Source organism: Lissotriton helveticus, chromosome 2_1, assembly GCF_964261635.1.
Source record: "Lissotriton helveticus chromosome 2_1, aLisHel1.1, whole genome shotgun sequence".
Taxonomy (NCBI): Eukaryota; Metazoa; Chordata; class Amphibia; order Caudata; family Salamandridae; genus Lissotriton; species Lissotriton helveticus.
Window position 1 is genome coordinate 92,316,862 of NC_136059.1, and position 14,947 is coordinate 92,331,808.

A 14,947-nucleotide genomic window follows, 5' to 3' on the forward strand; every position below is an offset into this window, starting at 1 on the left:
CGGAACTGGCGTGTGCGATCCAAGTAGAATGAGAGCGCACGTTTTGGGTCCAGACGGTGGAGCGGCTCTTCCTGTTTAGAGGGATGCGGAGGTGGAAAGAAGGTTGGCAAGGTGATGGACTGCCCAATGTGGAAGGCTGAGACAACCTTGGGCAGGAAAGATGGCTTAGTACGCAACACAACCTTGTCCGGATGGACAGAAAGGAAAGGTGGAGTACAAGAAAGGGCCTGGAGCTCACTCACTCTCCTGGCAGAGGTGATGGCAACCAGGAAAGCAGTCTTTAGAGTCAGAAGACGAAGAGGGCAGTTGTGAAGTGGCTCAAAGGGAGCGCACATCAGGAAAGTAAGAACAAGGTTCAAGTCCCACTGGGGCATCACGAAGGGAACAGGCGGGAACATGTGTGTGATGCCCTTAAGAAATCGATTTACAGTAGGGGACTTGAACAAAGAAGGCTGATCAGGAAGCCTTAAGAAGGCAGAAAGGGCAGAAAGGTAGCCCTTGACAGTGCCCAGAGCAGAGCCCTGCTGGGCAATAGAAAGAAGGAAGAGGAGAACCTCAGAAAGGGGGGCAGAGAGTGGATCCACAGCCTTTGCTGTGCGCCATGCCACAAATCTGTTCCACCTGCAGGCGTATACCGACTTTGTGGAGGGACGCCTGGCTGCCAGAATGACATTTCAGACTTCGGGAGGCAAGTCAAATGGCCTCAACTGTCGCCGCTCAATCTCCAAGCTTGTAGGTGGAGACTGGACAGGTTCGGGTGGAGGACCGTCCCCTGCTGCTGCGACAGAAGGTCCTCCCGAAGAGGCAGATGAATCGGGGGATCGACTGACATGCTGAGTAGCTCGGGATACCAGTATCTTCGTGCCCAGTCCGGAGCCACAAGGATAACCTGGGCCCGGTTGCGCCTGATCTTCTTCAGCACTCTGGGCAGAAGTGGTATAGGCGGAAAGGCGTACAATAGACCGCAACTCCACTCGCGACAAAAAGCGTCTCCGAGCGAGTGCCGCCTTGGAAATTCCAACACACAGAACTGATGACATTGCGCGTTCTCTTCGGTGGCGAATAGATCTAACCATGGCTCTCCCCACTGCTGAAAGAGGCCTTGCGCCACGTCCGAGCTCAGACGCCATTCGTGATCCATCATGCACCGACGGCTGAGTTCGTCCGCCCTGGCATTCAGAGAACCTGCCAGGTGTTGAACCACCAGGGTCACGCCCTGACGTTCCAGCCACTGCCAGAGGCGCAGAGCCTCCTGGCATAGGGTCCACGACCCCACCCCGCCCTGTTTGTTGCAGTACTACATGGCGGTGGTGTTGTCTGTGAACACCTGCACTACACTCCCCCGGACAGAGGGGAGGAATGCCTTCAGTGCTAGACGAATCGCCCGCAACTCCAACAGGTTGATGTGGAGCCAGACCTCCCCAGCCCTGGAGGGACGCGTCCGTCACAACTACGTGCTCCGGTTGGGGTAGGGAGAGGGATCTGCCACTGACCCAATCGCGGTCCATGAGCCACCACTGCAACTGTCTTGCAGTGCCCTCCGAGATCAAGACGTGATCGGACAAGTTGCCCTGATGCTGGGCCCACTGAAACTTCAGGTCCCACTGCAGAGCCCGCATCCGCCACCGGACGTGACGCACCAGAAGGATGCAGAAGGCCATCACCCCCAGAAGCCACAGTGTCAAGCTGACCGAGACTCGGGATAAAGGCTGAAAGATGGGAATCAGAGCCTGAATATCCCAAACCCGCTGTTCGGGAGGGTAAACCCGAAACTGCGCCGAGTCTAGAACCGCTCCGATGAAGAGGAGCTTCTGAGAGGGACACAGGTGCGACTTCGGCACATTGATGGAGAACCCCAGCAAGTGCAGGAGGTCGGCCGTAGTCTGGAGGTGGCTGACGACTGTCTGGGGCGAGCCCGCCTTCAACAACCAGTCGTCGAGGTAGGGGAAGACCGACACCCCTAACCTGCGCAGATGAGCTGCGACCACCGCCATCACCTTCGTGAACACCCGTGGGGCGCTGGTAAGGCCAAAGGGGAGCACGGTAAACTGAAAGTGCTCATGGCCTACCGTGAACCGCAGGTAACGCCGGTGGGCCGGCAGGATGGGGACCTGAAAATAAGCGTCCTGCAAGTCCAACGCTACCATCCAGTCTCCGTGGTCCAGGGCAGCTAAGACCTGAGCCAAAGTCAGCATCTTGAACTTCTCTTGACGGAGGAAGCTGTTGACGTTCCGTAGGTCCAAGATCGGGCGCAGGCCCCCCTTGACCTTCTTGGGTACCAGAAAGTAGTGGGAGTAACATCCACACCCTACTTCTGGCACAGGAACGCGGTCGATGGCCCCCTTGGCCAAGAGGGCCGTGACTTCCTCTTGCAGAAGTTGCAAGTAATCCCCCGACACGCGGTGGAATTGCGGTGGCATGTCTGGAGGAGTCGCCTCGATGGGAAGGGAGTAGCCCCTTCGGACAATTTGCAGCACCCACTTGTCCGATGTGACAGTGCGCCAGTGGAAGTGGTGATGGCGAACCCTGCCTCCCACAGGCGTCACATGGGCCTGAAAACTCGGACTAGGAAGGTTTTGTGGCAGGTGCTGCGGAGGGAGGTGTGGACTGGCCTCGCCGTTGACCCGGACTGCCGCCACGGCGGTTTCCATGGCCGCCACCGCGCTGCTGGGCATTCTGCGGTGCGTGGCTGGCAGCACGTGTGGGGTGCCCCTTCCGTGGCCACGAAAGGAGCGAAAGGCACCCGAGCGCATGGTCTGCCTTGTCGCCAAAAAGGCGACGGCCATCGAACGGCATATCCAGGAGGGTGGCCTGGACATCGGCCGAGAAATTGGCGGACCTCAACCAGGCGTGGCGTCGAACCGCCACCGTCGTTGCCATCGCCCTGCCCAGTGAGTCCGTGGTATCCAGCCCACACCGGATAGAGTATCGTGCCGCATCTCGACCTTCCACAAGGGCTTGGGCGAGTTTAGCCCGGACCTCCTCCGGGCATTGTGGCAGCACGTCCGCGACCGTGTCCCACAGGGTGTGGGTGTAGCGGCCCAAGAGACACGCGGTGTTGACAGACTGCAGTCCCAAACTCAGGGACGAGAACACTTTCTTCCCAAACTGTTCGTATCTCTAGGATTCCCGATCGGGCGGGGCTGTCGGGAATGCGGTCTGGGAAGTGGAGGCCTGGATAACCAGGCTCTCGGGGGTGGGATGGGTGGACAAAAAGCCAGGGTCGCCTGGGGCCGGGCGGTAGCGTCTGGCCACGTTCCTATCCACAGGCGGACCTGTGGTGGGCTTGGACCAAGTGCCCACAAGAACGTCACATAAGGCTTCATTAAACGGCAGCAGAGGCTCACTGGAGATTGCCTGCGGTTTAAGAACCTCAGTGAGGAGGTTAGTCCTCACGGCCGCGACGGGGAGCTCAAGGCCCAAGGCCTTGGCCGCCCTCGTCAACACTACGCTATAAGCAGCCCCCTCCTCCGTAGCCACGGTGGGAGGGGAGACAAATCCAGTGTCTGGCGAGGTGTCAATACCACTGGCCTCCCCAAGCTCATATGTCCAGTCCTCTTGAGACTGGCACTCCTGTGCCAGAGGGTCCTCAGACCCCTCCCAATCACCTTCGTCACCAGTCTCCTGTAACACAGGCTCAACAGACTGGGCCTCCTCATGGAGATAAAAATCTCCAAAGGCCGTCGGAATCGGCGCCCAACGGCGCCGTTCCGGCGCCAGAGTCGGACCGGAGGGAAGATTGGGGACGGTGTCCACAATGGGCGCCCGGGGCGACACCCTCTGGGCCGGCGCCGGTGAGGTCGTGAGGTCGACCGGCGACGACCCGGATCCGGAAGCGGATCCGGTGAGGTCCTGCGTCGCCGGGACCGAAGTCGCCGGCGGTGCTGGGGCCGAAGCGCCCGGCGGTGCTGGGGCCGAAGCGCCCGGCGGCGTCGAGGCAAAGCGCCCGACCCGCTAGGGCCTCCAGCCGGGGCCGCTGGGCCCGAAGGCGCCACGGAACCCGGCTGAGGAGGGAGGGACCTCATGGCCACGAGGTACCGCTCGATCTCCTCTAACGTCGCGCCGTGCCCAGGGACCCGAAGGTGTGGGGCAGGCGGCGACGCTTGCGTCTCCCTCGGAGCCGCGTGGGCGGTGTCGTCCGAGCCCCCGGCCGCATCGTGCGAGCGTCGGGGTGGGTCGGAGGAACGATGATGCCTCTCCGACCGCTCATGCCTCTTACCTGAGGACTTGGATCCCGACGACCGATGTCCACTCCCGGAGCTGCGAGGACTCCGACCCCGCGACCGGTCCCTCGACCTCCTGTGGGACCGGGACCTGGAATGGGGCGGGGCCGACTGCCGGAGCTCGAGTCGCTTGCGGGACCGCTCCCGCCTAGCCTTCGACGTCAGGGCCCGGCAGTCGGAGCAGGTGCGGTCGTCGTGGTCGAGGCCTTAGCACTTCAGGCACCGGTGATGGGAGTCCGTGACCGACATCAGTCGGTCGCACTTCAAGCAGGGCTTGAACCCGGGCATCCCTACCAGCACCGATAGAGTTGAGGACTCGAAGGAAGAAATGATCAAAAAGATCAAAAAGTTCAGTCAAAAAGTGACTTGGGGTAGAGCTTCTCCGGATCTGCGCTAGCTGGCGCGGAAAAAAGAAGAACTGACGTCAGCGCGCATGGGCGGCGTCTAAGTACTCCAACGACGTCATTCCGGCGCTAACGACGCCGATGACGGACGCGGAGCCACAGACGACGCCTACCGACGCGCAGGGGTATTACTACGCAAAAATTTCCGGATCCAGTGTGACGCCTGGGGATATTCTAAGGTAAGGAATCTATCACTAACGTGTCTCTCTCAGATCAAAGGTTAGTTTGGCCGAAATTCATCACCTCTACTTGCCTTTTTGCCTATGTAACTTTATTCATGAAAATAAACACAATATTTCAATGATTTGTAATTCTGGAGCACTGCACATATATCTGCAGGTGTCCCCACACCTCAACCTGTGTGGATAAAAGTACGTATGTGTACCTATGTGGTATTCCTATAGCACAAACCTAGCCAAAAGTCAGTGAAGCACTGTATATGGTCAGAGACAATCATTAAGCCAGCCAGTATGAGGAGATAGAGCTGGGTTGAGGATGGTTAATACAATCTGATGTGGTGGTATTTAAAGTGGTGAAATTCCAATTCTTTCCTAAAATGGAAGAGCGTTGGGGGCACTGATGAATACGGGATGTTGTATCAGATCCTAGAAGTATAGATGGAAAAGGCCTACTGTCTTGTTTTTTCTTTTTTTTGCACTTCTTGGTCTGCAGTCTGATGGTGTCCTGTGTGCAATTGTGCTGAGATCTATCCAAGATGGTGAGCTCCTATGCAAGAAAAAAACGGGGGTACCAGTTGTGACCGCTCTGTAAATGATGCAGCTGGTTTTCAACATAGTGCAGGCCGCCTAAGGGAGTCAATGGAGTTCTATCAAGAGGGGGGTGAAGTGATCATATTTCTTTGGGCCCTCGATGAGACATGCTGTAGCCAGTAGTATGCGCCTAATTGGTGCCAGTGTGTTATGCTATGTAGATTTGTTGAGCGCATTTGTCACTAGTGAAGGTATCCAGGTGCTTGAGCCGGTGTGTGGTTCGAGCGAGGGTAGATGTGGGTCATGCAAAGGAGATCTGTCGGGTTACTTGAAGAGCCAGGTCTTCAGCTTCTTGCGGAAGTTGAGCAGTGAAGAAACCGTACTGATGTCTAACAATACCATTAGGTTCTCGAGTAGCATTACATTGACAATAGTAACACCTGCTATTCAGAGAGCAAAGAAATTGTAAAAGTAATGTATGGAGCACTATCTTAAAAAGCATTACCAGTATGTAATATTGGATATTGAGTGTATATGATGATCACTGTGTGCACAATATCAGTGGGCTTTTCTGTGTGTATTGTTTGTAGTCCCTCTTGGTACTCATAATCTCCTATATTAGTCACACAAGACCAATGCAGACACTTTGGAATCAATGGGAGCCAAATATTGCTCCTGTGAAGGAACCTTTTTTTGCACAAATTCTACAAATACAACTTGATTACAGTAATATCACTTGTCATCCTAATTTCTTTGAATTTATAAGCAGAGGTATATCTCTGTACATGTGCAGGAACCCACACCCTATTTACAAAAAATATCTTTTTTGATGCACTCTGGTAAAGACAATGCTTACTCTCTACTGATACTGGAGTTGTACAAGGCAAATTACTCCAGGTTGAGTGTGTAACGTTTCTGCATTTTCCTCTTCAGCTGAAGTTTTCTTTTTATATATAAATATATTTTTTGTTTTTGAATGAAACAACTGGCAGTGGTGCCAACATGCACCATAACATTCCAAACTCAGAGGGAGGTAACCACAGTGTCATTGCAGTAATATATATGGTATATGGCATTCTACGAGTTAACAATACACGTGCAAGTATCTTAAGCAACTCTATAACCGCGTGGCATTAGGTAGTATCCAATGTTAATGGAAATTCAGCCTCCTTCCCTAATGCCCCCAGTGCATAAAAATTTAGCCAACTGCCCCACACTTTGTAGAATTTAGGGGGACAGCCCTGCTTTTGCAGGTAACTTACTCTATGGCGATGTACATGTCCATCTCTCACCTCCGTTCATGTATGGTTGGGGACTCCTGCGACCCCCATAGCCTGGCCATGTCCCTCTTAGCCACTACCAGACCCAGGCCACTGAATAGGAGTTTGGCCCTTGGAGTGTCAACATCATTGAGGATATCCAGCGTCGCGGCTCGAGATGGCGGCCTGAGGGGAGGGGCGAGTCACAACGACCCCGGCGACTGCATCATTGGCGGAGTCGAGGGAGCATCCCGACTGCCCAGCGGGCCATCGGTGAGTGGGGGAGCGGGCGTGCTGCCTGGTACCGAACGGCCCCCCCCCCCCCCAGCGCTGCGGCCGCCCGAGACCCGTCCTGGAGACGTAACCGGCCAGCCAGGCCGGGGCCCAATACACACAGATACCAAGGGCTGACCGCTGGGTGTTGCTTCCTCCCCGACCCCCCTACTGCCCCGTGGTGGACGCGCCGTTCCTCCCCCGCTCCGGGACACAGACCTAGCCGCTCGACACGGGCGGGGTCGGACGCCGGGGGGAGAGGCTGAGAACCACCGGAGGTGTGCTGCAATCTGTGGCTTGGGGGGGGGGTAGGGGAGACCGGGGGCCTGGAACACGCGAGGAGCCGCCACCGGCAGGGAGAAACCTGCTCGCCTCCTGACGCCGCGGATTCACGCAGGAGGACACTGAGAGCCCATAGCTCCACGCCAGGAGAGGCGCGAAGACACGGGAGGCATTACGGAGGGAGGAGGCCTGCACCTCCGCCTCGCGCTAAGAACCCGGGGGTTGCCACGCTGAGAAGACCACAGCGAAATGCAGACGCAGACTGCAGCTGCCCAGACGTTTGGTCACTGGGCGCGGCGGTGAGGACTACCCGTGCCGGCTGCCCTAAGGGCCAGCACATTCGCCCGAGTCTCGACGACGCGCTACCGACGTTTGCTGTGCCCCGCCAATTGCCCTGCTGCGACCATTGCCGATAGAATTGGCACATGACAGTATCCTACCATCAGTGCAGCCCGATCCACATCCAGTAACATTGACTTGTTGAGGCAGCCAACCTGCCAGACCCCTACACGCTATTCGTCTGAAACTGCGTTCCGCCCTGGCCCACCTGCGCATACGACACACATTGATACCGCGCCTGGCCCATGTCTGGAGGGGTGAAGACGCGAACCGGCACCGGAGGCCCGACGCTAAAGGGGAAGATACCCAAAGCAGCGGCTAAGATGGATGCGGAGCAGGTGACGTCCAAGCTGGATCATGTGCTGGCCGTCATGGAACGGCTGGAGGAATCTCTACAACAGACTCGCTGCTCCTTGGAGGCCAAGATAGATGGCGTGGCGATTGACTTAACTCACCTCAGGGCCGACCATAAGAAATTGCAGGACCGCACCTCGACCCTGGAAGAGGCGGTGTCGACGCTGGCGCCCACGGTGAGCTAAGCAGACAAGCATATCCAGGACCTGCTCAACCGGGTGGAATTCTTGGAGGAAAGTGCTGAGGACGCAGAAGGACGGGCACGAAGAAACAACATCAGGCTTGTAGGCGTCCTGGAGAAATGGGAGGGGATGGACCCAGTTCGTCGGGTAGAAACCTGGCTCCTGGATCTGTTGCCGGAGGGCGTGCTGTCGCCTCACTTCATGGTGGAGCGGGCTCACCGGGTGCCCACGCGACCCCTCCCAACCGGCTCCAACCCCAGGCCTCTAATCTTCTGTGTCCTTAACTACAGGGACCGCGATACGGTCCTACGGGAATCCAGAAAGCTTGGTAACATACGGATAGAAAACGCCACGGTGATGTTTTTTCCTGACTACACAATACAGGTGCAAAGACAGCGTCACTCCTTTCTAATAGTGAAAAGGCGATTGCGACAGGCAAATCTCAAATACTCGCTGCTCTTCCCCGCTAAGTTAAGAGTGGTGGCGCAGGACAAAACGCACTTCTTCACTAGCCCGGAGGAGGTCGAGGCCTGGCTGGATGGAGGAGTGGCTGAGGCGCCACGGAGGGCGCCGGGGACCACCACGACCGCACGCGCACGAGGGCCAAGACGACACCGCAGGCGCAGAACACTCACAAACCCCCGTACACAGGAGGGGCTGACTCGTCCTCCACCAACAGATCTGATCCCACAGGAACAACAGGATGCGCTGCGCAGGGTCACGGAGATCAGCAGCTCCCCTTCACCGTCTAACGCCCCAAATGCCAGCCCGACCACGTTTCTAAGAGATGATGAGGCAATCTATGGCCTGCCGGACTCCCAACAATCTACGGATCCTCCGGACGTCACGCCACAGACAGTGGACCTTCTCGGCTGAGAGGGCCCAGACGACTCTTTTCCCTTGTGGTGTTGGGCTGTCGTAGCGGTGCTGGAACTGTTCAAGCTGGCCCTGCGGTGTGCAACCTGTATTGCAGAACACTGAGGAGGCTTCCCTGCCTGGGGCCGAGCGATGAAGAGACACAGTGAGTACCGTACTGGCATGCACACATGACTCTATCCTCTACCCTAGGGGCAACATTGCCTCAGCTGAATCCGCATGCCTGCTAGAGACTTCTGCCTTGGCCCCCCTTGGTGGCGGAGGCTCCTTACCACCTCTCCCTCCGTCTTCTGACACTAGACGGCTCCTCCCTCATCTCTATGCTTCCATTATCCTGGGCGGGTGGATTCATGGGCCTACCTGTCGGTCACAACCTCCACTATTTGGCCTGGGAAAGGAGATGTTACCCTTGCGGACAATATTGTTCTTTGGACTACTGTTGCGAAAGCCATTCCTTACCCCCCTTGTACTGTATAGTTTACTATAGCTCATTTGAGTGTTTGGACGGCGACATGTTGTGCAGCCGACCTCTTGGTATTATCTATAATGTTGCCTCTGCCTGGCTTTATATGTTCCCTTTTCCCCTTACCCTTTAACGCCCGTGGGGGGTGATGCATATTGTGTTGATGTTTGACAGCGATATGGGGCGGGGATGGAACCAGGAGGCCAGCGGGGTACCATGCCCGGAGGGCTGGACGTTGCTGGTGAGCGTGGGATTGACATGAGTGGTAAACATGGCTGATATAAGGATTTGCACCTGGAATGTCAGGGGAATGCACCCAGCAACTAGACGGTATTAGATTTGCTCCTATCTCAAACGTCATAAGATAAACATTGCGCTACTCCAGGAAACTCATTTAAATAAAACAGAGGTGCGTGCTTTACACCGTAGGTGGCGTGGACAGCTTTATGCCACAGACTATTCCTCGTATGCACGGGGTGCCTTATTGTGGGTCCGACCTGGGACCCCTTGGGTAGCCACGGACACACATGTAGATCCCGAGGGCAGATATGTGGCGGCTCAGGGTAGATTAGATGGACAGCAGGTGGCGCTGGTATCCCTGTATTCCCCCAACGTGGACCAACACAGCTTCCTTGCGCGCCGCTCCACGACAATGGCAGACTGGCGTGGGGCCTCGTGGATACTGGGAGGTGATTATAATTGCGTACTGGACACGACACTTGACCGCTCCTCCCCGCCCCCAACTGGTGCACAGGCGCACGGCACCTCGAAGGCGCTGCTCGGCTGGGCCGCGCAGTGGGATCTACATGATGCTTGGCGCGCTCACAACCCCACGACACGGGTGTACTCTTATTACTTTGGCGCACACAAACTACATGTACGCCTAGATAGATTCATGGTGTCCACTGACCTCCTCACATTAGTCACCGACACACGGTACATGGGACGCACTCACTCGGACCACAACCCACACTTCCTGACGATCGCTTGGGAGCGCCCACACCCGCCCGTTCCCACCTGGCGGTTTCAACCGGCGCTGTTGTTAGATGCGGCATTCCGCGACTCCCTTCTCACCCAAACGGCTCAATATTTCAAGGAGAATTCTGGTACAGCGTCCTCTCTCCAGGTGGAGTGGGACGCCTTTAAAGTAGTGATTCGCGGCCACTGTTTGGGTACGCAGGGACACATGAGGCGACAGCTAGAGGGCGAATTGACGCGACTAGAGACCGGTCTGCTTGATCGGGAGCAGGACGCTGCTGACCCATTGACGGAGACACGCGCGGAACATACACGCCTCTTAGAGCGGCTACGTACATGCTGCCCACTCGGCACGGACACACCACCTAAGTGACCGACCCGGCAAGCTGTTGACATGGCTGATCTCTCAGGAAGACCGAATGACCCCGGTAGCAGCACTACAGGCAGACAGGACAGGCCTGCTGTATTCACAACGACACATACATGACGCATTCACGGCCCACTACGATGCACTATATCGCTCCCGACTTGCCGACCCTCCCTCCGACATAGTTGGGTACCTCTCCCCCCTCCCGATGCCACAACTAACTATTGCACAGCAAGACGAGCTCGGAGCCTTGCTCACACCTGAGGAGCTCCGCGATGCCGTCTGTAACCTATCCAATGGCAAATCCCCCGGCCCGAATGGACTGCTGGCGGAGTTTTACAAGGCTGGCTCGGACATTCTCGTTCCGAACCTCCTGAAAGTATACACTGCAGCCACAGAGGATTCCTCTCTTCTGCCCACGCTCAATGACGCCAACCTGATATCCCTACTCAAACCCGGAAGGGACAGCACACGGATGGGCTCTTACTGTCCCCTGGCCCTCCTAAACACGGACTATAAAATATTTGCTTCCACGCTAGCCCGGAGGCTGGCCCCTCTGGTTCCACTCCTGGTGCACCATGAACAAAATGGCTTCGTTCCAGCACGCCACACCTCATATAATATACGCCGCTTATTCCGCATACAGGAATACGCCATTCGGCATTGGCCTCGAGCGGGGTGTCTAGTGTTGGACCTCGAGAAAGCGTTCGACTCAGTCGAGTGGCCGTACCTAGGGGCGGTCATGGAGAAGTTCAAGCTGGGAGGCGGCTACGAGACCATGGTTGACCTACTCTACCACAGACCGACTGTCCGGGTCCGCACCGGAAATCTGCTCTCTGACACTATTCGAGTGCGGAGAGGCACCAGACAGGGCTGCCCCCTATCGCCCTTGCTGTTCTCCTTGGCCATGGAACCCCTGGCCACAATCCTCCAGACACAGGGGCGGGAGTGGGAAATTCCACTGGCAGATGGCCTTCATGTGGTCTCGCTGTAGACGACCTGCTCTTATACGTCAGGGACCTGACCGATGTCCCAGAATCCCTGGCCGACATTTTCCGAACTTTCGAGGACATGTCGGGATTGCGGGTCAACTGGTCCAAGTCGGGGGCCTACTCCTTCAGCCCAGACACGCCTGAATGCGACATCCGCCTCGGTGGAGACAGGCTGCAATGGTACTCCACTACATTCCGATACCTCGGAATTTATATCTATCGAAACCCGACAGATGTTTTGGAGGGAAACTTGATGAGAGCGATTGCTTCCATCCGAGCCCAAATCGGCTTTTGGAAAACCCTACCCCTTAATGTACCTAGTGGTGTGACATTGGTAAAGATGATAGTCCTACCGCCGTTCTTGTATTACTTCTCCAATATTCCTACGTACGTCCCCAATAAAGTGTTCCGGGACCTTGAGGTCCTCATTCGCGGACTTGTCTGGAACACAGGCAGGCCCGAGTGGCGCTGACTAAGCTATACATGATCACTGACTCCGGAGGCCTGGCGGTCCCCAACATGGAGCTGTATTACCTAGCGGCGCACCTACAGTGGGTTTTGGGATGGCTCTGTGGGAAAAATCTGGGTGACACTGCCTCGGATACCGCTATCTGGACCCAAACACAAATTTGTGCATTATTCCACCCTCTGGCTCGACCCGCCTGCCCTTCTCAATTGCACCTTCAGGTGGCACGCAAGTGCTTCCTCCGATGCCTGCGACTTACTCGGGCAACAACGCCCTATGCCCCGATACTCCCTCTGCTGGGCACCCCGGGAGCGGCGGGAGTGTTGACGGAGGCCCGGCTGACCGGCTGGACACGGGCGGGAGTGGAGACGTTGGGCGACCTCTACGCTGACGGCGCGCTACTTTCTTTCGCGGACCTCACTGCTAGCATGGACCTCCCTGCTGGGCAATTCCTTTTGCATGCGTCCATAATACACACACTGACCGCCTCCTGGGGCGATGTGTCGGAAGAGCTACCGATGCATCAATTTATGCAATATCTGCATGTCATGGGCAATGGCTCCCATGTTATACACTGGCTAGCGCAAGCCCTGCTGACCCACACGCAGCCTTCCACCTCGCCGCTAAGGGAGAAGTGGGCGGCGGACAGAGGAGGGGGCTGGACTGACAAGGAGTGGGCGATGATGTTGACAGGGCCGACTTACATCCCACGTAATCCCCGTTTTAAACTCATCCAATTTTACATCCTGCATCAAGCCTATTTCACACCTGACAAAATTAACAGATATTTCTCCACTACAGACGCAGCCTGCCAACGCTGCTCTCTGACGGGGGCGGACCTCCTACATATGCTCTGGCACTGCCCCAACATTCAAACGTACTGGGACGCTGTCACTACGTTACTCACACAATGCACGGCCGAGTGCGTGCCGCGTACATGGGAAGCCTGCATCCTTGGGCTCTACAAGCGCACGAAACTGAACAAAGTGCCAACACGATTTTGGGATATGGGACTTATCACAGCCAAACGCTTACTTACCAAACATTGGAAAGCTAGCAACCCCCCACACATCAGACACTGGCACACGTCCTTCATCAACTGGGTAAGAGCGGAGAGTGCGGTGCTCCTCCGGGAGGAAACTGCGGGTCTCCGGAAGTTCCCCATTGCACAGCTCTGGGACGATCTCCTTAAAACCTTTCAACAAGCCTGCCAGGCGCCAGAGATAGCTTGAGCTACACCGATCCACTGTCACCGCGCCGACGAGAGACATTGGGAAAGCACCATGACCCCCCCCCCTCCTCACCTCCCCCCTCTGCCCGGCGACACACTCATGCTGACGCTGAGGCTCCCATCTGCCTGCGCTTGAACCGCGCCATACTCACACCCATACTCTCGCTCCTGATCGCCAATATCACGTGCCCCGCCGCATCGGACAACCGAACCTTCCATCTACACCCCACAACGCCCCCTGCACACCGGGTCCTGCCCATACTCCCTTCTTAACACATGCCCACTGTCCTGACCACGCATACTGCAAGGACCCCTATTCGGACTCCCCTCGTGCCCGAGGGAATGGCCCCGCCGCGCCCTGCCCTGAGACCACCGACCTCCTTATCGAGACTGCAGAGACCCCCCCACCCCATACCACGCCAATAGGTGTTAACGCACTCGCACCTCTCACCCTTTCTTGTTCTTCTTTTTTTTTCTTATATATTGGTTCATGTATTAGTTCAATCACCGGTCACGCTGATAGAGCAAGATTTCGCATCGCGACTTGCTCGAGTCAAGAACCTCGAATCTGTTATAATCCTATAATACCATTTGTACGTTTTACTAATTTCCTTTATTTTGATATGCGTGTATATTAGTGACGCTTGCCTATGTGTTTTATTAATACGAATAACCCTTGTATATAATATGGCCGCTGTTTTGAATTTTGCTTCTGCGCATGCGTTAGACATACTCACGTGATGTGACGTAGTTGCAGTTCTGGAGGGAAAGGGTGCGCATGCGTAATAGCCATAAGATGGCTGCTTATGTATTAACGTGGTGAAGCTCGTGCAAATGCTCTCGTGTTATTGTGTGTTGCTCTAATCTATAACCGCATAGTATATTTTTATAATGATAAACATGAAATACAAAATCATGATATGTAGTACATTCATTTATTTCTATGTTTTAATTTGTTTTCGCTTACTTTTCATGTATCGCGATGACTGGGGGGTCTGAATGTACTGAGAGCCATCTTGAAGGTCCCTTCCGCGCATGCTCGCGCCGCCAGGGAAGAAATAACCTTGGGCAGTGGAACTCAGCCAGCTGGCAGCCACAGTCAAGATGCTCCTGTGAAAGCCACCTCTGACCTAGGAGGACGGAGAAAACTCGTTCTTTAACTGAAACAAAAGTATTTCTTTCTATTGTATTCTGTGCGACTTCTCATGGGAACCCCAATCTTGCTAGGCGGTACCCTAGAATGTAAATTAGGTCTTGGAAAAGTCTGTTCTGATTGGTGTGTTAACCCATCCTACCTTAGGACCAATCGAAATTGGGGATTCTGACACTTTGCAACATTGGGGGGTGATACACTGACCCGAAAACAGTATAACTAGCCTAGGTCCACCTAGGGAATTTGTCCGACTTGTCTGAATAGCTGACCTGTCACTGACCCAACGCACTCAATAGGTGACTGAATTTACAGAGCGCTGCGGAGCACTCTGTCCGATTTTGACCATAGACTAAAGGTTTTACTAAACCTTAAGTGCTGGCGGAGCACTTTGCTGG